Genomic DNA, 24,072 nt, shown 5'->3' with positions numbered 1-24,072 from the left:
ATTCATAGTGCAGGCACAGAGCACCAATGACTGAAGGTGGGGGGATGGTGGAAGAGAGGAACAGAGAGAGAGAGAGAGAGACAGAGGGACTAAAATACAACTCCACCATTTGCAAAGTTTACCCCTTTCACTGCAGGTACTCCTCTGTGGCAACTAGGGGCTTTAATCCAGGCACTATAATATGGATATGCATGTTCTATACCAGGTGAATGACCTGCTAGATCACACCAATATTTATATTTTACCTAAAAATACAAATAATTAGGCCCCCAAAACAAATCTAATATACAAATGTTAGAAAGACAGAAATACACATTGTTCGTATATCTTTAAAAAAACATTTTATTTATTTTAAAAACTTTCATTCACTTATTGGGTTAAGATAGAAACTGAGATGAAAGGAGAAAATGAAGTGAGATAGATAGATAGACAATAGATAGATAGATAGATAGATAGATAGATAGATAGATAGATAGATAGATGATAGACAGATAGATAAGGAGAGAAAGAGAGAGGACTGCAGTACTGCTTCAACACTTTTGAAGCTTTTCCTTTATTAAGTGGAACCAGAGGCTAGAACCTGGGTTCTGACTCATAGTAACATGAATGTTCAAAAAGGTACACCATCACCCAGCCCCTGTTCATATATCTTAATCATATGAGTTTCAGAAGAGGTGATCGATAACTGCATACTGCTTTTTTTTTTTTAACATTTTATTATTTTTTTAGTAATGAGAGGGATAGGAGAAGAAAGAGAAAGAACCAGACATCACTCTGGTACATGTGCTGTCAGGGATTGAACTCGGGACCTCATAGCTTGAGAGTTCAACACTTTATCCACTGTGCCACCTCCCAGACCACCTTTTTTTTTTTTTAATTAAATTAATCCAGAAATCAGACACAGAGGAAAATAAGTCTAGCGATGTAACCTAAAGATCTAATTAATCATACCATTTGTTTTAAATAAGTTTTTAAAATCTTATTTTCTAATTTTATTTATTAACTTATTTGACAGGGCAGAAAGAAACTGAGAAGGGAAGGGAAAATAAGAAGATAGAGAGGAAGAGAGACAGACACCTGTAAGACTGCTTCACTGGTTGTGAAACATTCCCCCTGCAGGTGGGAGCCAGGTGCTTGAACCTGGGTCCTCATACACTGTAATGTGTGCTCAGGCAGGTGCGCAACCACCTAGCCCCATAATTATGCCTATTTTATTTCATGGTAATAAAGAATTGGTATATTGAACAGGTTAGCATTTCTCAAACATTTAGTTTCAGGAATGCTTTAGATTTTGAAAACTGCAAGTTACTCCCAAAGGGATTTGTATCCAGTTAGGTTATATCCATTGATAACATGTCAAAAGTTTAAAACTGAGAAACCTTTTAAATTATTTTAATCATTAAGATAAAAATCCATCAAATCTTAAACTACATAGCTTACAAAAAGTAGCTTGACTTCTATTAAACAAAAATAATTTTAGAGGGAACATTTTTAAACATTTTCCTAAATGGATCTGGAGCTTTATGTAATAATAAAAAAACAGGCATTTTCAATGTGTGTCAGGTAGTTTCTAGAAAGAATCTACTGTCTATTTTAAAAAATGAAGTAAAACCTGTTAAAATGCCATGTATTAGAAAAGACAGCACCAACAAATGTTGGAAAGGATGCAGAAAAAAGGGTCACTCCTGCCTTGCTTGTGTGAGTGTGAATAGGTCCAGCCTTTGTGGAAGGCAGTCTGGAGATTTCGCAAAACACTAGAAATAGACCAGCCATATGACCCAACAATATCTCTCCTAGGGATTTATCCAAAAGAAACATCCATCAGAAGAGATCTACATATACCCATGATCATAGCAGCATAATTTGTAACTGCCAAAACTTGGAAGCAACCCAGATGTCCTGTGACAGATGAGTAGCTAAAAAATTTGTGGTACAAATCCACAATAGGATCAGCTGTTAAAAACAATGAAGCTATCACCTTTGCATCATCTTAGATGACCCTGGAAGACATCATATTAAGTAAGATAAGCCAAAAAAGGAGAGACAAATTTCAAATGATCTCATTTATAAGTTGGACCTAAGAATTAAAATCAAGATGCAAGAAAACAAAGTGAAATATGAACTGGGAATGATGTATTGCATCAAAGCAAGGAACTCTGGGGAAAAGGGATGTAAGGAGGGGTGGGAGTGAGCTGTGGGGGCCGGGTGCATAATGAAATTTTATGTATGTGACAATAACTGCACTGTAAAGCATTAAACCACCCTATAATAAAGTTTAAAAAATAAAGTAAAGTAAATGCCAACTTACTATTCTAAAAATAGTTTTAAGTTTATGGATTCTGTAAGTCTAAGCTATCTGAAGGAATCCAGACTGCAGTTTGAGAGCTAATGCAGTACTGTATGTGTCTCTGCGTAGAAAATGAAAACCAGGGAAATAAACCTCCTTTTTCTAAAAAAATTATTATGTTTATTTATTTGATAGAGACAGCCATAAATTGAGAGTAAAGGGGGAGTATAGAAAGGGAGAGAGAGAAAGAGACACCTGCAGCACTGCTACACCCCTTGTGAAGCTTTCACCCTGCAGTTGGGGACTGAGGGCTCAAACACAGGTGCTTGCACATTGTAACATATGCATTCAACCAGGTGCACCACCACCCAGCCCCAGGAAATAAACCTTCTATAAGCACAGTATACTATATTACTATACTGTACTGTACTAACTTACTAAATTTATACCATGCCACAGTATGCCATACCATACCAATTATACTTACATACTGTAGGGAAACGAGTTCTGAACTAAGGGAAGAACCATAAATTGAATACCTCTTTTTATTAATGTGAAACATAAACTTTATGAACTTAAACTTCCTAATGGAGATAAAGGGAAACTGGTGGTACACCCAGTAGAGCAGACACATTACTATGTGCAAGAGACCAGGTTCAAGCTCCCACTCCCCACTTTCAGGGTAGAAGCTTCATGAGACATGAAGCAATGCTACATGTATCTTCCTTTGTGTCTATTATTCTCTACAGTCCTTTCTGGTCATCTTATTTTATTTATTTTGGTTTTTATTTTAAAAAGCAAAAGAGAAAGTAAAAAGAAAAAAAAAAAAGAAAGAAAGTTGGCCACCAGGAGTGTTGAATATGTTATGCAGGCATAACAACCCTAGTGGCAATAAACCTAGGTGGCAATATCTTTAATGGTTTCTTTTATTTATTTATTTATTATTGGATGTAAACACAGAGAAATTGACAGGGGGGAGGAGTTAGAAAGGGAAAGATGGACAGAGAGACAGACACCTGCAGCCTTGCTTCACCACTTAAGAAGCTTTCCCCCTACAGGTGGGAGCAGGGGCTTGAACCTGGGTCCTTGCACACTGTAATGTGAGCACTTAACCAGGTACACCACCACCTGGTCACCACAATATTTTTTTAAGTAGAGATAAAATGAGCATTTTCAAAGCCATATTTTAGAAAGTAAATGATATGAAATGAAAACCCCTTATGAGATTTAAATTTATTATAAATATTCTTGTGATTATTTACTTTTTATGACCATCACAAAGCAAACAGATTTAGCGTGAGAAACTTTTCATAGGTTTACCTTTGTAAACCTAGTTCCAGATGTTTCCACATCTGTATCATGTACTTGGAAATTAACAGCACACCATCCACATTATTCTTGCTATTTAAATAAGTAACTATAATAAATGGACCACCAATTTAACTAATAAGAGCCCGCTTAATATTTAGATTATTGGAACTAAGTAAGTGCTTCAATTGTTTCTAATTTCCAAATCACCTTATTAAAGATAACAATGATTTACAAGATATTTGTCATGATGGTGGGGACACAAAAATCTGGCAGTAGGTGTGGTGTAGAAATATGCCCTATAATCTTATAATTTTGTAAACCACTATTAATCATAAATTTTAAAAATTGACTCAGGGTAAAAAAAAATATTGCATGAGCAAAAATTCTTATCTTCCTATGATATGTATTTGCAAACCACTCCCATCTCCTATATAAGTCCTCCTTCACCATCCTGAATTATGTCCCCAATGTTCTCTGACCCATCTCCTGCATACCCCCTTTAAAGTTTTTAGTTTTGGGGGTTGGGCAGTAGCACAGTGGGTTAAGTGCACATGGCACAAAGGCCAAGGACCAGCCTAAGAATCCCGGTTTAAGTCCCCAGCTCCCAGCCTGCTGCAGGGCCCCTTCACAATTAGTGAAGTGGATCTGCAGGTATCTATCTTTCTCTCCCCATCTCTGTTTTCCCTCTTCTCTCCATTTCTCTCTGTATTATCCAACAACAGTGATACCAATAACAACAGTAATAATAACAACAACAAGGGCAACAAAAGGGAAAAAAATAACCTACATGATTAGTGGATTGGTACTGAGCCCCAGTAATAACCCTGGAGGCAAAAAAAAAAAAAAAAAACCAACCAAAAACGTTTCTAGTTTTGCAACCAAAAATTACAGCTAGTTTAAATTCAACCCTATGTTTTCATCTTCTCCTTTATTTCTTAAGTTTCACATTTGAGTAAGGTAATGCTGTATTTATCCCTCTGGTTTAATTTACTTAGCATGATCCCTTAAATCTCCATCCAAGATAAGGCCAAAGAGATTTCATCTTTTCTAAAAACTGAATAGTACTTCATGTGTTTATATACCAAACATTCTTAATCAATCATCTGTCCTTGGAAATTTGGGTTGTTTCCAAACTTGAGCTATTAAAAAATACTGGTGCTATGAACATAAGTGTACATAGATCTCTTCATATAGCTATTTTTGTGTCCTTTGGCTAAATTCTTAGGAGAGATATTGTAGATTCATTTGTGTTATGTTGTAAGTTTGATACGTACTCAACCAATCTTGGGGTAAAGGAAGGGGAATGGTATGAAAATCCCCAAAGTGCCTGTTGGTTGTTATCTTATTGTCAGAACCAAGCCTTCAGACTTTCATTCACTTTCATATCAACCTATGCATGGTTCCTTAGAGAAACATGAGATCTCTGTAAATGGTGACTCTCATCAACTAAGCATTTCTGAAAGATGTTGAAAGTTATAAGCTCACTATTATCATAATCCCTGCAACTATATAGGAAATTCTCCCTTCAAGATATTGACTAAATGGCTTCCACACAATGAGGAACTACAGAAGAGTATAATCAACTGCTATTTGAAAACACGTAAATCTCATCAGCATAGTATTGAGTGAAAAAGTCAGAGCTACTCCCTGAGAAACAGAAGGCTATATATAAATGATTGTAACATATGCTTTACAAAAATAGGCAAACTCAGCTGACAGTGTTGGGAAGCAATTACAATATTTATCTTCAAATAGTTAAAGCCTAAGTCTTACTTCATATAATATTCTGATACACTATGAGTCTATAGATGGGTACAGGTTATACGGTCATAATTCCTCAATGATTGCATATTTTTCTTATAGAATTTAATATTTAAAAACCATTTTATCACACCCAACCAAAAAGAGGTGTGTACTCCTATGTTCATAGCAGCACAATTCATAATAGCTAAAACCTGGAAGCAACCCAGGTGCCCAACAACAGATGAGTGGCTGAGAAAGCTGTGGTATATATACACAATGGAATACTATGCAGCTATCAAGAACAATGAACCCACCTTCGCTGACCCATCTTGGACAGAGCTAGAAGGAATTCTGTTAAGTGAGCTAAGTCAGAAAGATAAAGATGAGTATGGGATGATCCCACTCATCAACAGAAGCTGACTAAGAAGATCTGAAAGAGAAACTAAAAGCAGGACCTGACCAAATTGTAAGTAGGGCACCAAAGTAAAAACCCTGTGGTGAGGGGTAGACATGCAGCTTCCTGGGCCAGTGGGTAGTGAGAGTCAGTGGGAGGGATGGGTCACAGTCTTTTGGTGGTGGGAATGGTGTTTATGTACACTCCTAGTAAAATGTAGTCATATAAATCACTAGTTAATTAATACGAGAGGGGGAAAATCAATTGTATGTCTCGAAGTTTTTCAAAACACAAACTGAATCTTTTCAATATATAGGCTGTGTAATTGACATGAGACTCTCTCAAAAGCCTAGACCAAGTAGATCAGAAGCAACCAATAGCACAGCTTTATACAAGATACTGGGTACTGTACAGCAAACCCTAACAAACGGACTTTTCAAAGTTAACCCAATTACCAAACAATGTGATGATAACATTAACTATCGATTGTCTTTTTGAACCCTAAGACAGCAGGAACCTCACATCTCCACTATAGAGCCTCTACTTCTCCCAGTCCTGGAACCCTTGGATAGGGCCCACTTTCCCATATGCCTCTCCCAATCCATATCAAATAATATTGCATCTGCCGATCACAACCTAACCAACACAATGATTGCCACCTCAACATGCTTCACTTCAGACTGTGTCCAGAGACTTCACGTGTGGAATGACAACCCTTCAGCTTCATTACTCGAGTGAGACCTTTCCTTTCATAGTATACTCTAATTCCATCTCAGGTGGTTCACTTTCTTTTTTTTTTTTTTTTTTTTGGTATGGAAGTTTGTTTATTTGTTAATTTTTTTTTGGTATGGAAGTTTGTTTATTTGTTAATTTGTTTTAATTTAATTTTTTATTTAAGAAAGGATTAATGAACAAAAACATAAGGTAGGAGGGGTACAGCTCCACACAATTCCCACCACCCAATCCCCATAACCCACCCCCTCCCATGATAGCTTTCCCATTCTCTAGCCCTCTGGGAGCATGGACCCAGGGTCGTTGAGGGTTGCAGAAGGTAGAAGGTCTGGCTTCTGTAATTGCTGCCCCACTGAACATGGGCGTTGACTGGTCAGTCCATACTCCCAGTCTGCCTCTCTCTTTCCCTAGTAAGGTGTGTCTCTGGGGAAGCTGAGCTCCAGAACACATTGGTGGGGTCTTCAATCCAGGGAAGTCTGGCTAGCATCCTGATGGCATCTGGAATCTGGTGATTGAAAAGAGAGTTAACATATGAAGCCAAACAATTTGTTGAGCAATCATGGACCCAAAGCTTGGAATAGTGGAGAGGAAGTGTTAGGGGGGTACTCACTGCAAACTCTAGTGTACTTCTGCTTTCAGGTATATATTTTGCAGTAGTTTATGGATACGTGTGCACATAAGCTCTCTCTCACAGAAACTGGTGTATATCTAGATTATGGGACTTTGTTAGAAAGTTAACTACCTGAGATGAAATTAGAGTATACTATAAAAGGAAAGGTCTCACCCAAGTAATGAAGCTGAAGGGTTGTCATTCCACACATGAAGTCTCTGGATACAGTCTGAGGTGAAGCATGTTGAGGTGGCAAACGTTGCGTTGGTTAGGTTGTCATCGGCGGATGCAATATTATTTGGTTTGGATTGGGAGATGCATATGGGAAAGTGAGCCCTATCCAAGGGTTCCAGGACTGGGGGAAGTATGGGCTCTATAGTGGAGATGTGAGGTTCCTGCTGTCTTAGGGTTCAAAAAGACAATGGATAGTTAATGTTATCATCACATTATTTGTTAATTGGGTTAACTTTGAAAAGTCCCTTTGTTATGGTTTGCTGTACAGTATCCAGTATCTTGTATATAGCTGTGCTATTGGATGCTTCTAATCTACTTGGTCTAGGCTTTTGAGAGAGTCCGCATATCAAATACATAGCCTATATATTAAAAAGATTCAGTTTGTCTTTTGAGAAACTTTGAGACATACAATTGATTTTCCCCCTCTCATATTAATTAACTACTGATTTATATGTCTACATTTTGCTAGGAGTGTACATAAACACCATTCACACCACCAAAGGACTGTGACCCATCCCTCCCGCCCACTCCCACCCCCCCCCACTGGCCCAGGAAACTGCATGTCTACCCCTCACCACTGGGTTTTTACTTTGGTGCCCTACTTATAATTTGATCAGGTCCTGCTTTTAGTTTCCCTTTCAGATCTTCTTAGTCAGCTTCTGTTGATGAGTGGGATCATCCCATAATCATTTTTATCTTTCTGACTTAGTTCACTTAACAGAATTCCTTCTAGCTCTGTCCAAGATGGGTCAGAGAAGGTGGGTTCATTGTTCTTGATAGCTGCATAGTATTCCATTGTGTATATATACCACAGCTTTCTCAGCCACTCATCTGGTGTTGGGCACCTGGGTTGCTTCCAGGTTTTAGCTATTATGAATTGTGCTGCTATGAACATAGGAGTACACACCTCTTTTTGGTTGGGTGTTATGGAGTCCTTGGGGTATAACCCCAGGAGAGGAATTACTGGATCATATGGAAGGTCCATGTCTAGCCTTCTGAGAGTTTTCCAGACTGCTCTCCACAGAGGCTGTACCAATTTACATTCAGGTGGTTCACTTTCTAACAAAGTCCCAAAACCTAGATATACACCAGTTTCTGTGAGAGAGAGCATATGTTCACACGTATCCGTAAACTACTGCAAAATATATGCCTGAAAGCAGAAGTGCACTAGAGTTTGCAGTGAGTACCCCCCTAACATTTCCTCTCCACTGTTCCAAGCTTTGGGTCCATGATTGCTCAACAAATTGCTTGGCTTCGTATGTTAACTCTCTTTTCAGTCACCAGGTTCCAGATGCCATCAGGATGCCGGCCAGGCTTCCCTAGACTGAAGACCCCACCAATGTGTCCTGGAGCTCTGCTTCCCCAGAGACCTACCCTACTAGGGAAAGAGAGAGGCATACTGAGAGTGTGGACTGACCAGTCAACGCCCATGTTCAGTGGGGCAGCAATTACAGAAGCCAGACCTTTTACCTTCTGCAATCCACAATTATTCTGGGTCCATGCTCCCAGAGGGATAGAGAATGGGAAAGCTATCAGGGGAGGGGTTGGGAAATGGAGATTGGGTGGTGGCAATTGTATGGAATTGTACCCCTCCTACCCTATGGTTTTGTTAATTAATCCTTTCTTAAATAAAAAATTTTAAAAAACCATTTTATCATTTTGTTGAGGGAGTAATGGTTTACAGTAAAACTGTTGGCATATGGATACAATTTCTCGTCTCTCTGATAGTGTTTATAAATATTTCTCACCCCCAACTTAGGTCATTTTCCACCATCATGCACTAGTACTCCCCCAACTGCTTCCCATTCCACTTCTCCCAGAGTATTTTGCTCTGATATAACGCTTTAAAAAAACTTTTGAAGAAAGTGTTAAAATATGGCTATTGTATTAATGACAGAAATATAATAGGACTGCAGTCAGTTATTTGCTTCAAAGTCTCATTAATCTGTTTGATAGCTTGCTTTAAAATTTCATGGTAATAATGATGCTTCATTTGAGATTTATTCATAATCTGTAAATACCAAGCATAGCAGTTTAAGTAAATTAAAATTTATCTATTATTGCAAAAAATTTAGTGGTGAATAATTAAGAGATACCATGTCAGCATTGTTCCTCAACGTCTTAAAGGATGCTGCTCTTTCCAGGTGATTACTGGAATTCCCAAATATAAACCTTTGTTTTTTGTGTGCATAATAATAGCAAAACTATAAAAACAAATTCTCATTTTAAGCAGTAAATCTGAGGCATCTAAAGAAGAAAAAAATCATTAGACAAATGTCAATTAAAGCACTATTTTCTGTTCCCTTCTTATTCTTTCTTTTCCTCCTTTCTTTTATTTTCTTTTTCTCTTCCTACTTTCTTTCTTCCTTTCTTTGATAGAGACAGAGAAAAATCAAGAGGGGAGAGGAAGATAAAAGGGAGAGAGAAATGGACACACCAACAACTCTTTTCCACTGCTTGCAAAGCTTGATCCCTGCAGGTGGAGACTAGCAGCTTAATCCTTGGGGGCTCTGCACATAGTAAGATGTGCATTCAACCAAGTGCATCACTTCCCAGCCTCTAAAGATATTTTAAAAGTCATTCACAAGTGCTCTGAGAGATAACTTAATGGCAGAGCAATTACACCTGCAAATGTAAAGTTCGGAATTCAATCCCTGGTGTTGCATACATAATGTTTCTCTGGTCTGTATGTCATATGTCTGTCTATCTACATATCTATCTATATCTATCTATCTATCATCTATTTTCTACATATCTATCATCTATCTTCTATCATGAATCTGTCTATCTACCTATCTATGGAAATAAGAAAAATACATCTTATAAAAGAAACATCCACAAGGTCATTTCTACTGGTCCCATATCCTGTAATTAGCCACATACCACAAGTCAATTATTTTGAACAAAAACATTTGAGGAGTAAAAAATTTGACTTGGATGTTCATGAGCCTATCCAAAACTTAAGCCTTCTTTTTGCTCTGGGAGAACAATAAAATAGCTATTAGGTTCAGTCATCAATTTCTATTGCACAGGGGAAATTATAACGATTTTTCTGTACTCACATTAAAATAACAATAGTGAGATTTAAAATGTCAAATTTACCATGATGAACTTTAGGGAAAAGTTAGTATGAATTATTCTAACATGATTTAGGAAAAAGTGATTACCTGAATAAAAGTGAGGTTATACAGTGTACAACTAAGACAAAGGATTATCTTAGTTAATGGTCTGTTATTAATTTTTTTGAAAAATATTCTGTCACCAGATGATTGCAAACACTTTTGACGAGTGCCAAAGGTTCAGAAAATACAAAGTAATAGGGAAAGGAAAGTAGATGTTCTCACAGATATTACATTTCATTACCTTAATCATATTGGATAGCACCCAAGAAAGTATATTTCCTTTATAATTTGTGAAGGTGAAAAAGTCATGTTCCCTGAAAATTGTTCCTGATTTAACACATCCTGAGAAAAATATTCTATAAAACAGGGAAGTATTTTACATTTCTGAGTTAAATTATAGCCATATGCATTACACATATATAAGAAATGTAATTATGGTATGATGAAAAGTACTTAAAATATATAAGAAATTATTTTCCATTTCAATAAAATTATGTTTAAATATCTTGGCTAAACTTCTGTCCTTGGTCTGCAACTATATATCTTCATTGATTTAGAATTACTAATAGATTCTTTAAAAAAAAAAAATATATATATATATATATATATATATATTGCTATTTCCTTGTGGCTTATTCAGAATTTTGTAATCTGGTGTCTCACCTCAGTACTATATTAGTTTTGATAAATTTACTATTAAGAACTAAGTCTATCTAATATTTTCCTAGAACTAGTTATGCAGCATTTGGTAATACTAGTCTTACCTGCATATTTTTCTTAAGAACCAGATTTTCCCTCCAAATGAGACTGCTCATATAATCTCCATTTCACTATTATTAACTTTATAAATTGTTTAGATGACATCTGAACATGCTTTTGGTTGGTCTGGATTGTTATTTATCTTATCTCTTCTGTGTAAACAAGAAAGCACATTTATTTCACTTTAGTGTTTTATTATCCTCACAATAACTACACTAGTCACTGACAATGCATTGTAGCTGATTTACTGCAGAATTCTAGTATGATCTTTTTATTTCTGAAAGTTGATCCTCAGACAGTTAAGTAATTTTACCAAAGCTTATTTAATCATGCCACTTTTTTTTTTTTGTCAGAACCTTGAAACTGTGCCCAATTTCATTTTATTTAATTATTTTGCAGCATTGGAGATGTGACCATAAGAAATTTCACCATTCAAGTGCCAATGTTTTGTTTTATTATTATTATTATTCCAGAGAGACAGAGAAGCTATCACAATTGTGTGTGGGGGGGGGGGTGTGGTTGGGTGGGAGCCGTTGCTGAAAGAGAGGGAAAGACACTACAGCACCAGTTTCCTCTGTAGTAAGACATCCCTATGTGGTACCAGGGCTTGAAGTTTTAGGCTACTTGCAAGACAAAGCCTTTCAGGTGAGCTATCTTCTGCTCCTACCCTTTTTATTTTTGAAGGGTTTTGAACTATTAAAGCCAATTCAATGATAACCTACAAGACAGAATATGAGGAGGTGAGAATGCATATAGTAGAACAAGTTAGGAATCTACTACAATATCCCAAGTAATAGTTTGTGTTTACCTGTCCTTTCATGATGACTGTATTGAAGAGGGGAAGTCATATTTAAATACTATTTAAGAAATGAAATATGTGATACTAGGGGGTGGCTTATAAGTAGGGGACTAAATAAAGAACAAAGGAAGCATAAAGAGTGAAGTATCTAGTTTATTAAAGTTCACAGCAGAAGTTTAAACTAGATACATAAAGTTGAGAATTTGGGCTGGCAAGTCAACTTACCTGCCTAGTGAACCTGCTTTGCCAGCTTTGGTGTCATGATACACTTCCTCTCGCCTTTGTCTCTTTAGCCTTGAAAATCCTTTCCTTTTAATATTTGATTACCAGCTAGAAGAACATGCAGTACCAATTGTGGCTGACAACTAGGAAAATGATTATCTGAAAGCTTCAGTGTGTGAAAAGCTCATGGATAAACTTTCAGTCACCAGTGATAATTAAGTTGGGCCAATGTTGAAAGCTATATTTTGGATTTAGCTATATAGGGACAGTTTCTAAACAAAGATGTCAGGACAGGTGAAAGAAGTTTTGGATTTCACTAGACTGAGAAGCAAGTGAAAAGGGGAAGAAATGAAAATTTTAAGTAATTTTCTTGTCAAAGGGAAGTAAGATATGATGTTTGAATAATAAAAGCATATGGAATCAAGGAGGATTTTGAGAGTATGGAGAACTTTGAATATATTTATATACTAAAGAAAAGATTTTAAGTGGGATGGCACTGGTATTTGATAAGGATCAAGTGGAAGTATGTCTAAAGCACTGTAGAAAAATGACGTTTACATAGAAAATTCAATGCATGTGTAAAGTAAAAATATGTGTAAGATTTTTGTATTTCTTGCAGTAGTAAGTAGAATAATGAATTCAATCTTCTATGTGAAGTGAAAGGAAAGATTCTTTGAAGGGTGTTGGAAAAACCCGAGATTTGCAAGCAGTGAAATTTCCCAAAGTATACCTTTCCCTCTAGGAATTCTCTGTAAGTAGTGAGTCAAGACCCAGCCAAGAAATTGGATACAGAAGAATCACACTGATATAAGATATTCCTACTTGGAAACCACTTCCATAGAAATAGGGATAGAGAATGGGAAAGCTATCAGGAGAGGGGATGGGATATGGAGATTGGTTGGTGGGAATTGTGTGGAGTTGTACCCCTCCTATCCTATGGTTTTGTTAATGTTTCCTTTCTTACATAAGTAAATAAAAAAAAGAAAGAAATACCAATCAATTTGTGAACTTAGAACTGTCACCTGGCATGATGCTTTCTCCACAGTTACAAATTCCAGATAAATTCTTATCTTCAAGGATAACATATATCCAAAAACTGAGACATTAAAAAAAATAAAGTTCCTTTCCTTTAATAGCCTTCCTTGCTTTATTTGTTGAGAGTATGTTCTCCCTCATTTTGTCTCCATGTGAAAATTTCTGGAAATATCCTGTAGGGATCTTTTTTTTTTTCCCTGCCTATTTTTTTTTTTTCCAGAGAAAGATGATGTGTGTTTGTGGGGTTGGGTACAACACTAGAGATTCTTCCAAAGCCATATATCTCCCTTGTGATTTGAGGCCTCTAGGTTGTGTGTGGCAAAGCATGCACTCTATCAAGTAGGCTATACAATGGAATACTACTCAGCTATAAAAAATGGTGACTTCACCGTTTTCAGCCTATCTTGGATGGACTGTGTTATTCTTTTTTTTTTAATTTCTTTATTGGGGAATTAATGTTTTACATTCAACAGTAAATACAATAGTTTGTACATGCACAACATTTCCCAGTTTTCGATATAATAATAAAACTCCCACTAGGTCTTCTGTCATCCTTCTTGGATCTTTATTCTCCCCACCCACCTACCCCAGGGTCTTTTACTTTGGTGCAACATGTCAATTCCAGTTCGGGTTCTACTTGTGTTTTCTTTTCTGATCTTGTTTTTCAACTTCTGCCTGACAGTGAGATCATCCCATATTCACCCTTCTGTATCTGACTTATTTCACCTAAAATGAAATTTTCAAGGTCCATCCAAGATCAGCTGAAAACTGTGAAGTCACCATTTTTTATAGCTGAGTAGTATTCCATTATATATATACCACAACTTGCTCAGCCACTCATCTGTTATTGGACACCTGGGTTGCTTCCAGGTTTTGGCTATTACAAATTGTGCTGCCCAGAGCATATGTATAAACAGATCTTTTTGGATGGGTGTGTTGGGTTCTTTAGGATATATCCCCAAGAGACGAATTGCAGGATCATAGGGTAGGTCCATTTCTAGCTTTCTGAGAGTTCTCTAGACTGTTCTCTACAGAGGTTGGACCAACTAACATTCTCATCAGCAGTGTAGGAGGGTTCCTTTGACCACACACCCTCTCCAGCATTTGCTGCTGTTACCTTTTCAGATGTATGACATTCTCACAGGAGTGAAGTGGTATCTCATTGTTGTCTTTATTTGTATTTCTCTGACAATCAGAGACTTGGAGCATTTTTTCACTATGTTGAATAGTAATGGTGACAGTGGGCAGCCCCATCTAGTACCTGATCTGAGTGGAAATGTTTCCAGTATTTTACCATTGAGTATGATGTTGGCTGTAGGTTTGCTATATTTAGACTCCACCATCTTCGGGAATCTTCCATCTATTCCCATTTTTTGTAGTGTTTTGATCATAAAGGCATGTTGTATTTTGTCAAAGGTTTTCTCTGCATCTATTGATATGAACAAGTGTTTTTGGTCTTGCTTTTGTTGATGTGGTGGATCATGTTGATTGATTAACTTATATTAAATCAACCTTGCATGCCTGGGATAAACCCCACTTGGTCATGATGAACAATCTTTTTAATATGCTGCTGTATCTGGTTGGCTAGAATTTTGTTCATTTATGTTTATTTATGTTTATCAGAGATATTGGTCTGTAGTTTTCTTTTTTGGTTGTGGCCCTGTCTGCTTTTGGTATTAGAGTGATGTTGGCTTCATAGAAGCTGGGAGTATTCCAGTGTCTTCAATCTTCTGGAAGACTTTTAAAAGTAGAGGTAGTAGTTCTTTGGAGGTTTTGTAGAATTCATTTGTAAAACCATCTGGTCCAGGACTTTTATTTTTGGGAAAATTTTTGATAACTGTTTCAATTTAATAAGCTGTGATGGGACTGTTAATGTTATCTACTTCCTCTTTACTTAACTTTGGAAGTTTGTAGATATCTAGGAAATCATCTGTTTCTTCCAGGTTCTCTAGCTTGGTAGCATATAGTTGTTCATAGAAGCCTCGAATGATATGTTGAATTTCTGCAGTGTCTGTTGTGATACATTCACTTTCATATACGGTCCGATTTATATGGGCCTTCTCCCATTTTTGTTTTGTGAGTCTGGCTAAGCATTTGTCTATTTTGTTCACTCTTTCTAAGAAACAACATTTACTTTTGTTGATCTTTTTATTTTCAATGTTATTGATTTTTGCCCTAACTTTAGTGATTTCTGTCCTTCAGGTTACTTTAGGGTTCCTTTGTTCTTCTTCTTCTAGTTCTTTAAGATGTGCAATCAGGCTGTTTATTTGTGCTTTTTCTTTTTTCCTAATGTGTACTTGTATGGATGGCTATGAACTTCCCTCTCAGTACTGCCTTTGCTGTGTCCCAAATATTTTGATAGCTTGTGTCTTCATTTTCATTGAACTCTCAAAACATTTTGATTTCTTCCTTTATTTCCTCTTTGACCCAGAAGTTGTTAAGAAGAGTACTGTTGAACTTCCACATTTTGGGACTATTACTAATCTTTTGTTGATTGTTAAGTGTGCTGTCTTTGTGGCCTAACATATGGTCTGTCCTTGAGAATGACCCATGTGGACTTGAGTGAAAGGTGTATTCCATTTTCATGGGATGAATGACTTTGAAAATGCCCAATAGTTCTAGTTTATCTATCTCTTCATTTAGCTCTCTTATGTCTTTATTGATTTTCTGCCAGGATGATCTGTCAGGTTGAGAGAGTGGGGTACTGAAGTCCCCTACTATGACTGTGTTGCTGTTAATATATTGTTGTAGCTCTTTCAGTAGACGTTTGATGTATTTAGATGGCTTCTCACTGGGTGCGTAGATGTTAATAATTGTTAAGTCCTCTTGATTGACTGATCCTCTGAGCATTAAGTGTGATCCATTACTATCTTTTTAAATCTTATCTATTTTAAAGTCTATCATGTCAGATATGAGAATAGCTATTCCTGCCCCTTTTTGTGGGCTATTGGCTTGTATGATAGTTTTCCATCCTTTCACTTTAAGTCTGTGTTTGTCTTGTTGAGTTAGGTGGGTTTCCTGTAGAGAGCATATTGTTGGGTTGTATTTTCTGATCCATCTTCCTACTCTGTATCTTTTAATAGGTGAATTCAGGCCATTGGCATTTATTGATATCAAAGATTGAAGATATTTTAACGCCATTCTTGTAGAGTTTTAGAGTGTTCTGGTATATGGCTTATTTATGGTGGTCTGACTGTTTATAGGAGTCCTTTCAGAACTTCTTTCAGGGCAGGCTTGGTGATAGTTGATTCTTTCAACTGTTGCTTGTCTGAGAAGGTTGTTATGCCTCCATCTAGTCTGAATGACAATATTCTTGGTTGAAAGCCTTTCTCATTGATATCTCACTCGATAGATATCTTGCCTTTCTCTTCAGGCCTGTAGTGTTTGTGTGGAGAAGTCCACTGCTAATCTTATGGGTTTTCCTCTGTAGATGACCCTTTATTTTCTCTTGCAGCCTTCAGGATCCTTTCTTTATCCTTATTCTTTTCCATTCTAAATATGATGTGTCTTGGTGACTTTAAGTCTGGGTTAATTCTATTTGGGATCCTCTAGACCTCTTGAATCTTTATGTCTTTGATGTTGTCTAGCCTAGAGAAGTTTTCAGGTATTATCGCCTGAAGAATGCTTTCTTCCTCTCAATCTCTTTCTTCCTCTGGTAAACCAATAATGTGTATATTGATTCTTTAGAAGTTATTCCATAGGACTCTGTTGTTGTTCTCAGTATCTCTTAACCTCTGTTTGAGATCTCTTACTTCTTTTTTAGATGTCTCTAATTCATCCTTGATCTTGCTAGTTCTGTCTTCAGTCTCATTGATTCTATTCTCTCTCCCCTCTACTAGAGTTCATCTATTTTTTGAACTCCTCTCTGGAGTTCATCTATTTTTGTTCTGATACTATTTTAGCCTGTTCAGCTAGTTGTCTTCTTAGCTCAGCTATTTCAGCTTTCAGCTCTCTAATAACCTTGAGGTAAGTAGTGTTTTCTTCCAGAGTCTCATTTGTTGTTCCTGTATTTCTGATTACAGTTATTTCAAATTCTTTACTCACTCCTGTAATTATTTCCTTAGCTAGTGTTTGGATGTTGACATCATTAATTTGTGCTTCACCCTTTGGGGAGTTTTTAGCGGGACTCTTGTCCTGGTTCATTTCTCCAATATTTCTTCTTGTTGGTTTAACAATTTTATATATTATGTTATGAGTTCCCTCTCTCAGTACTTTTCAAATTACTGATCACTATTGCCTGGATTGACTTGTGTCTAAGTAAACTAATTAAAGGGTTCATAGTGGTGGAAGTTAACAGTTGTTTCAATAGTACTTTAATCCCTGATTTAGAGCTCAGTGGCTTAAAAGCCTCTTTTGTGCTTTTTTTTTTTTTTTTTTCCCTGTAGGTTATGGGAGCCTGAGGACTTTTAAACTATAAGTAGGCTTCTTAGCTTAATCACTGACTCCTGACCAAGAGATAAAGCAGGGTGTGGCAGAGATAATCCAGTGGTTATGCCAAGAAACTTTCACAGCCCCACTGCTATGCCACCAAGATATAAATCTTCTCCTGAGTTTCCTGGTTAGATTTCTGTCCTCTGGTGTCCCTCCCTGCCTTGCTCCAGATTTTGAGAGTCTCCAGGGAGTCCTCTCCTCCCTCTAGCCATCCCCTTGTTGGTGGAACAGACTGGAGGTGGTGTCTCTGATAAATTGAGGGACTGTTACCAGCCACTTAATCTCTCCCTAGACTCCTCTCAGTCCACCAGCCACACGTGTTTGCATTCACAGGTGATTTGGTGGGTTCCTGATGTCGTTCTAGTCCTGTCTTGTTTTGGTCCCCCTGAAGTCGTTCTAGTCCTGTCTTGTTTTGGTTCCAGGTGGTCTCCTTTGATATTCCTAGTTGTTCCCACACTGTGTTATTCTTTTTTTAAAAAAAAATTTATTTTATTTATTTATTCCCTTTTGTTGCCCTTGTTGTTTTATTATTGTTGTAGTTATTATTGTTGTTGTCGTTGTTGGATAGGACAGAGAGAAATGGAGAGAGGAGGGGAAGACAGAGAGGAGGAGAGAAAGATAGACACCTGCAGACCTGCTTCACCGCCTGTGAAGCGACTCCCCTGCAGGTGGGGAGCCGGGGTTCGAACCGGGATCCTTATGCCGGTCCTTGTGCTTTGCGCCACCTGCACTTAACCCGCTTTGCTACAGCCCAACTCCCAACTGTGTTATTCTTAAAGTCTAATAGGAGGAAGTTCTGAAAGGTTTGAGAGGATTTAACCTTTAAGATGCATTGGAATTTCCAACGTAGAAAATTATACTCAGTACATATTAATTAAAAAGCAATGTAACTAACATGTTAACTCCCTTGAGGAAGTACAATCAATTTATTAATATGACAATAGTAACATTGCTTTGTTAAATATGTCACAATGTGAATTTGATATGCTGTACCTTGAGTGAAATCCAAATTCAAACAACAGATGAGTATGTGCTTGTCAAAATGGTCATAAGATCATTTAATGAACTCATCCTTACAGTGGCCCTTTTCCAAAGTACATTCTTCATACATTAACTCAAAGTCCAATGTGATACTCCATTTTGGAGAGTGAATAGAAGAATATATTCCATAAATGTGTAAAACTCTATGAGGATCTACTACCAGGAAGAACATTTTAATGCTTCAGGGATGTTTATTATGTACTTAACTATTTCTGTAGCAGGTAATATATTATGCACTACCCATCTATAATCAGTTTTTATTTTTATTTATTAAATCATTTTATGTTTGTTTATTTATTAAATAGAGACTACCAGAAATTGATAGGGAAGAGGGTGATCAGAAGAGAGACAGAGAGAGACACCTGCAGCCCTGCTTCACCACTTGCAAAGTTTTCCCCTTGCAGGTGGGGACTGGGGGCTCGAACTCAGGTCCTTGAGCACTGTAGCATGTACACTCAACCAGGTGCACCACCACCTGGCCCCAAAAGTTTTTATTTTTTTGAAGTATCTAAAATGACATATTGCATCTAAAATAATGACAAGAAAAAGTACCTCCTAGACATGAAATCAAAACTGGGATCAGGGAATTCGTACTTTACTTCTGTGATGAGAAAAGCACTCTGGAACCACTGATTTTAGTCTCATACATTCCATTCCACTGCATATAACTGAGCACAACAGTGTGCATCCAGGTCTCTTTTCCCCTTTGAAATGAATCTATTCTGTCAGCCATTCAATCAATTCAACACGCATGGCACTCATGCACTACACACTGTGTTGGATGTTGTTGCATACAGTAAATTTAGACATACCTCCTGTTCTCTAAATTTCACAGTTAAGTTAATTAAAATTAGTTCAGTGAATCCACTGTCCTCTGTGGCATGCAAAAATCTCAAAATTCAAATAGAATTTCTTGCTATCCATTTGGCTGTCTAATAGGTGCTTAGAGCTTACATTTTTTCCCCCTGCATTAAAACATCTGAGTGAAAGTTTACTATTTCCTAATATAAATAAAAAATGAATGTTAGCTTAAGGAAACCTCTGAAAGACACGCTGTTAGTAAAGGATGATCCAGGATATGAAAATAAATTTGATTCAATAATCTATGGTAGAAATGGTATCATCAAATGCCACCAAATGTCAGCTGCCTATAAACATAAGGGCATGTGTTACAAAACCTTCTGTCCACTTTCCTCTAAACTCATACACTCTGGAACAGAGTTCCTAGCCTAAAAAATAGCTCCGACTTCAAATATCATCCAGGCTCCATATTATTACACACATGCTTGATCCAAGCGGAAGCAGAGTATCTGTATACAAAAAATAATAATTATAAAATAAATTCAGTATAGCACTTTGAAATGTAAGACTCTAAGGGCTATATTCTGGCTCCATAAAGCTGCTTTGACTATTACAACAAAATGTCTGTGTTAACAAACCAGAAAATGATGATAAGCATTATACTTATCTATAGACTGTTCCTTCGACCCAAATAAATATAACCTAAAAATATCCTTTCTCCACTTGTGGCCATAAAGAATACAAACCACCGAGACAGGACTGGATATTCCTTGGACTGTGTTTACACGCAAATCATCAATCCAGGACCTGGAACTTCTCTTGGCACTTGACTGTGATTCTGAAATAGTTCCCCTGTGATCTGATCATGTATGAAATTTCATACATAATTGCTCATCCAATCACACAATGAGCCAACTCTTCCGGAAACCCTTGGAATTTTAGAAACTTACGTATGTTTGCTTAGTCCAGAAATCTGGGATAGAGAGAGAATATATATTCATACAGAGTAGTAAATCTACCCAAGACAAAATGAAATTATCGGCTGGAATTGTACTCTAAATTAGGAGTTTATATTAATCTGAGGGAACTTTCACTATATAAACTATAAAATGCTAACAAATTGACAACATATGTACTTATAGATGCTCTCATTTCTTGCATTCCAGGGTCACCTATATTAGATCTAAATATTGTACAGTAGCTGATGGATGACATTTTCCATTAAAGATACTTGTAAGAAACAAGATGTAATTAACAGGACATTCACCATAGTAATTTATTTAAAGTATAAGTTGACCAAGAACTATTCACCTAAGAATTAATTCAATTATTCAGGATAACTCTTTTGTGCATAGGATTTGGTTGCTTAGAAACAAGAGTTTAATTCATAATATTAAAGATGTTTAAAGCTAACTAAATAGGGAATGACGTTAGAAAAATGAGTATGGTTCTTCATGATTGAAATGAAAGGGTAAATGTTACCAGTTATAAGAGATAGGTAAGAAGGTGGTAAGAGGGTGGTGCACCTGGTATTAGCATGCACATAGGCCTGGGTTCAAGCCCCCACTTCCCAAGTCTAAGGGGGACATTTCATGAATCAGCAAAGCAAGTACTACAAGTTTCTTTCTTTCTTTCTTTCTTTCTTTCTTTCTTTCTTTCTTTCTTTCTTTCTTTCTTTCTATATTTGTTGTATAGAGACAGAAATTGAGAGGGAAGTGGGTGATAGAGAGGGAGAGAGACAAAGAGACACCTGCAGCACTGCTTCACCACTTGTAAAGCTTTCCCCCTGAAGGTGGGAACTAGGGGCTAGAACCTGGGTTCTTGCGCACTATAATATATGTGCTCAACCAGGCGCACCCCCACCTGGACCCTTGCAAGTGTCTTTCTGTCTCTCTCTCTCTTCTCCCTCTCCTCTCAATTTGTCTCTGTCCTATCAAATAAAAGAAAAAAAAGAGGAAAAACTGGTAGCCAGGAGTTGTAGAATCATTGCACAGGCTCTGAGCCCCAGCTATAACGCTGGCTGCAAATAAATAAATAAATGAAAGAGAGAAAGAGAGAAAGGAAGAAAGAGAGAGAAAGGAAGGAAGGAAGGAAGGAAGGAAGGAAGGAAGGAAGGAAGGAAGGAAGGGAGGAAGAGGGAGAGAAAGAAAGAGGGTCGGGTAGTAGTGAAGCAGGTTAAGTGCACATGGCATGAAGCGCACGGACCAGAGTATGGATCCCAGTTCAAGCCCCTGGCTCCCCACCTGCAAGGGCAGGGGTCGCTTCACAGGTAGTAAAGCAGGTCTGCAGGTGTCTATCTTTCTGTCCCAGTCTTTGTCTCCGTTATCCCTAGATTTCTCTCTGTCCTATCCAATAGCAACAACAGCAATGACAAGAATAATAATAATGACAACAACAAGGGTAACAACAAACTGGGAGAATTGGCCTCCAGAAGCAATGGATTCATGGTGCAGGCACTGAGCCACAGCAATAACCCTGAAGAAAAAAAATGAAAATGAAAAAGAAAAAGAAAGGAAGGAAGGAAAAAAAATAGATGTCCAACCAGTGATCATGATAATAAGTGGGTGTTTATGTGTATTTCTTTTTTAAAAGGAATATCACATGACAATTTAGTCTTATCTTAACATTTCAAACATTAGTTTTGTTACCAGTAATATCAATAATTACTTGTGTCCTCATATTTCATTATTCTGGCTGGATAAAAGCTTTTTATGCATCAAGAGATCATTGAAAAAATAGCAGTACTTCCTTTTACTACTGTATTCAAAATAAGAGTATTTCTCTATGTTCCCATCAAGCATTTGTGCCATACTTACATAATATTTTTATATCATTACATAAAAACCATACTGAATTACAGCTAATGAATTACAATAATAAATAAGGAAGAAACATTCAGACTATATATATATATATATATATATATATATGTACAACACTTATATGTGTGTGTATAAATATACTAATTACTTGAAAATTCAAAACACATAAAGATTGGAATGTGATTATAAATTAATGAAAATTTTATAAAATTACACATAAAACTTATTTACAGGTGTCACCAGTCTCTGCTATTCCCCCAAAGAAACAGACTCAGGCTGGGGGCAGCAAAAAGATGGAGCAGAAACAGAAGGAGATTATCGAAGACAAAACTTTTGGTCTGGAAAACAAGAAAGGAGCAAAGCAACAGAAATTTATCAAAGCTTTCACCCATCAAGTTAAATTGGTCAGTAAAATCCATGTCAAGTAAGACAAAGTGAAGCTGAAAAGAAATTGAGGGAAGATGCTAAGAAGAAAGAATTACAAGGGTAAAATGAGCTGTTCAAACCTGTAGTCGCTGCTCAAAAAATAGGTGAAGGTGCAGCTCCCAAATCTGTGCTATGTGTATTCTTCAAGCAAGGACAGTGTGCTAAAGGAGATGAGTGCACATTTTCTCAGGACTTGATTCTGGAGAGAAAGTGTGGAAATGAAGTCTTTACATTAATCCAAGTGATGAAAAACTTGAAAAAGACACTGCGGATAACTGTGATGAGAAAAATCCTGGAAGAAGTAGTGAACAAGAAGCACGCTGAGGCAAAAAAAGAAAAATAACAAAATCTCAAGTAGTATACAAGGATTTCCTTGAAACTATTGAAAACAACAAATATGGCCAGTTTTGGGGTATGCTCTCTTGTGGGTGATAAATGCATTTATCACTGCCATGATTATGATGATGATGATGATGATGATGATGATGATGATGATGAAAGAAGAAGAAGAAGAAGGAGAAGAAGAAGAAGGAGGAGGAGGAGAAGGAAGAAGAAGAAGAAGAAGAAGAAGAAGAAGAAGAAGAAGAAGAAGAAGAAGAAGGAGAAGGAGAAGGAGAAGGAGAAGAAGAAGAAGAAGAAGAAAAGAAGAAGAAGAAGAAAAGAAGAAGAAGAAGAAGAAGAAAAGAAGAAGAAGAAGAAGAAGAAGAAGAAGAAGAAGAAGAAGAAGAAGAAGAAGAAGAAGAAGAAGAAGAAAGAAGAAAGAAGGAAAGAAAGAAGGAGAAAGAAGTATTCTCTATATGTCTTGTCTTCTGAATTTGGCTACATCTCATAGTAAGTTCAGAGTAGTTCATGAGAAATTGAAAATATAATGGTCACTGGTGTAAATGATTGGTCAATGTACTTTCACTCAAGTAGAAAGTGTAATTGTTTTTCCAAGATTTGATTTCCAATAGGCATGTGCTACTATAAGGACAGCATGTAGCACAGCAAGTTAAGTGCATGTGGCACAAAGCACAAGGACCAGCATAAGGATCCCAGTTGGAGTCCCCAGCTCCCCGCCTACAGGGAAGTCACTTCACAAGCAGTGAAGCAGGTCTGCAGGTGTCTATCTTTCTCTACCCCTCTCTCTGTCTTCCCCTCTTCTCTCCATTTCTCTCTGTCCTATCTAACAACAACAACAACATCAAATAACAACAACAATAATAACTACAACAGCAATAAAAACAAGGGCAACAAAAAATAAATAAATAAAAATAAATATTTTTTAAAATATCTTTTAAAAAAAGGAGGCCTAGGAGGTCGG

At 36.9% G+C, this 24,072-nt stretch overlaps 1 pseudogene; it reads left to right on the top strand.

Moving 5' to 3' along the window:
* Positions 1–23,751, top strand: part of LOC103124313 (zinc finger CCCH domain-containing protein 15-like) — an 84,960-nt pseudogene extending 61,209 nt beyond the window's left edge.
* Positions 23,752–24,072: the final 321 nt, after the last annotated feature.

Source organism: Erinaceus europaeus, chromosome 1, assembly GCF_950295315.1.
Source record: "Erinaceus europaeus chromosome 1, mEriEur2.1, whole genome shotgun sequence".
Classification (NCBI taxonomy): Eukaryota; Metazoa; Chordata; class Mammalia; order Eulipotyphla; family Erinaceidae; genus Erinaceus; species Erinaceus europaeus.
The sequence above is the reverse complement of the archived record's forward strand: the minus strand, read 5'-3'. Positions and strand labels throughout refer to the sequence as shown.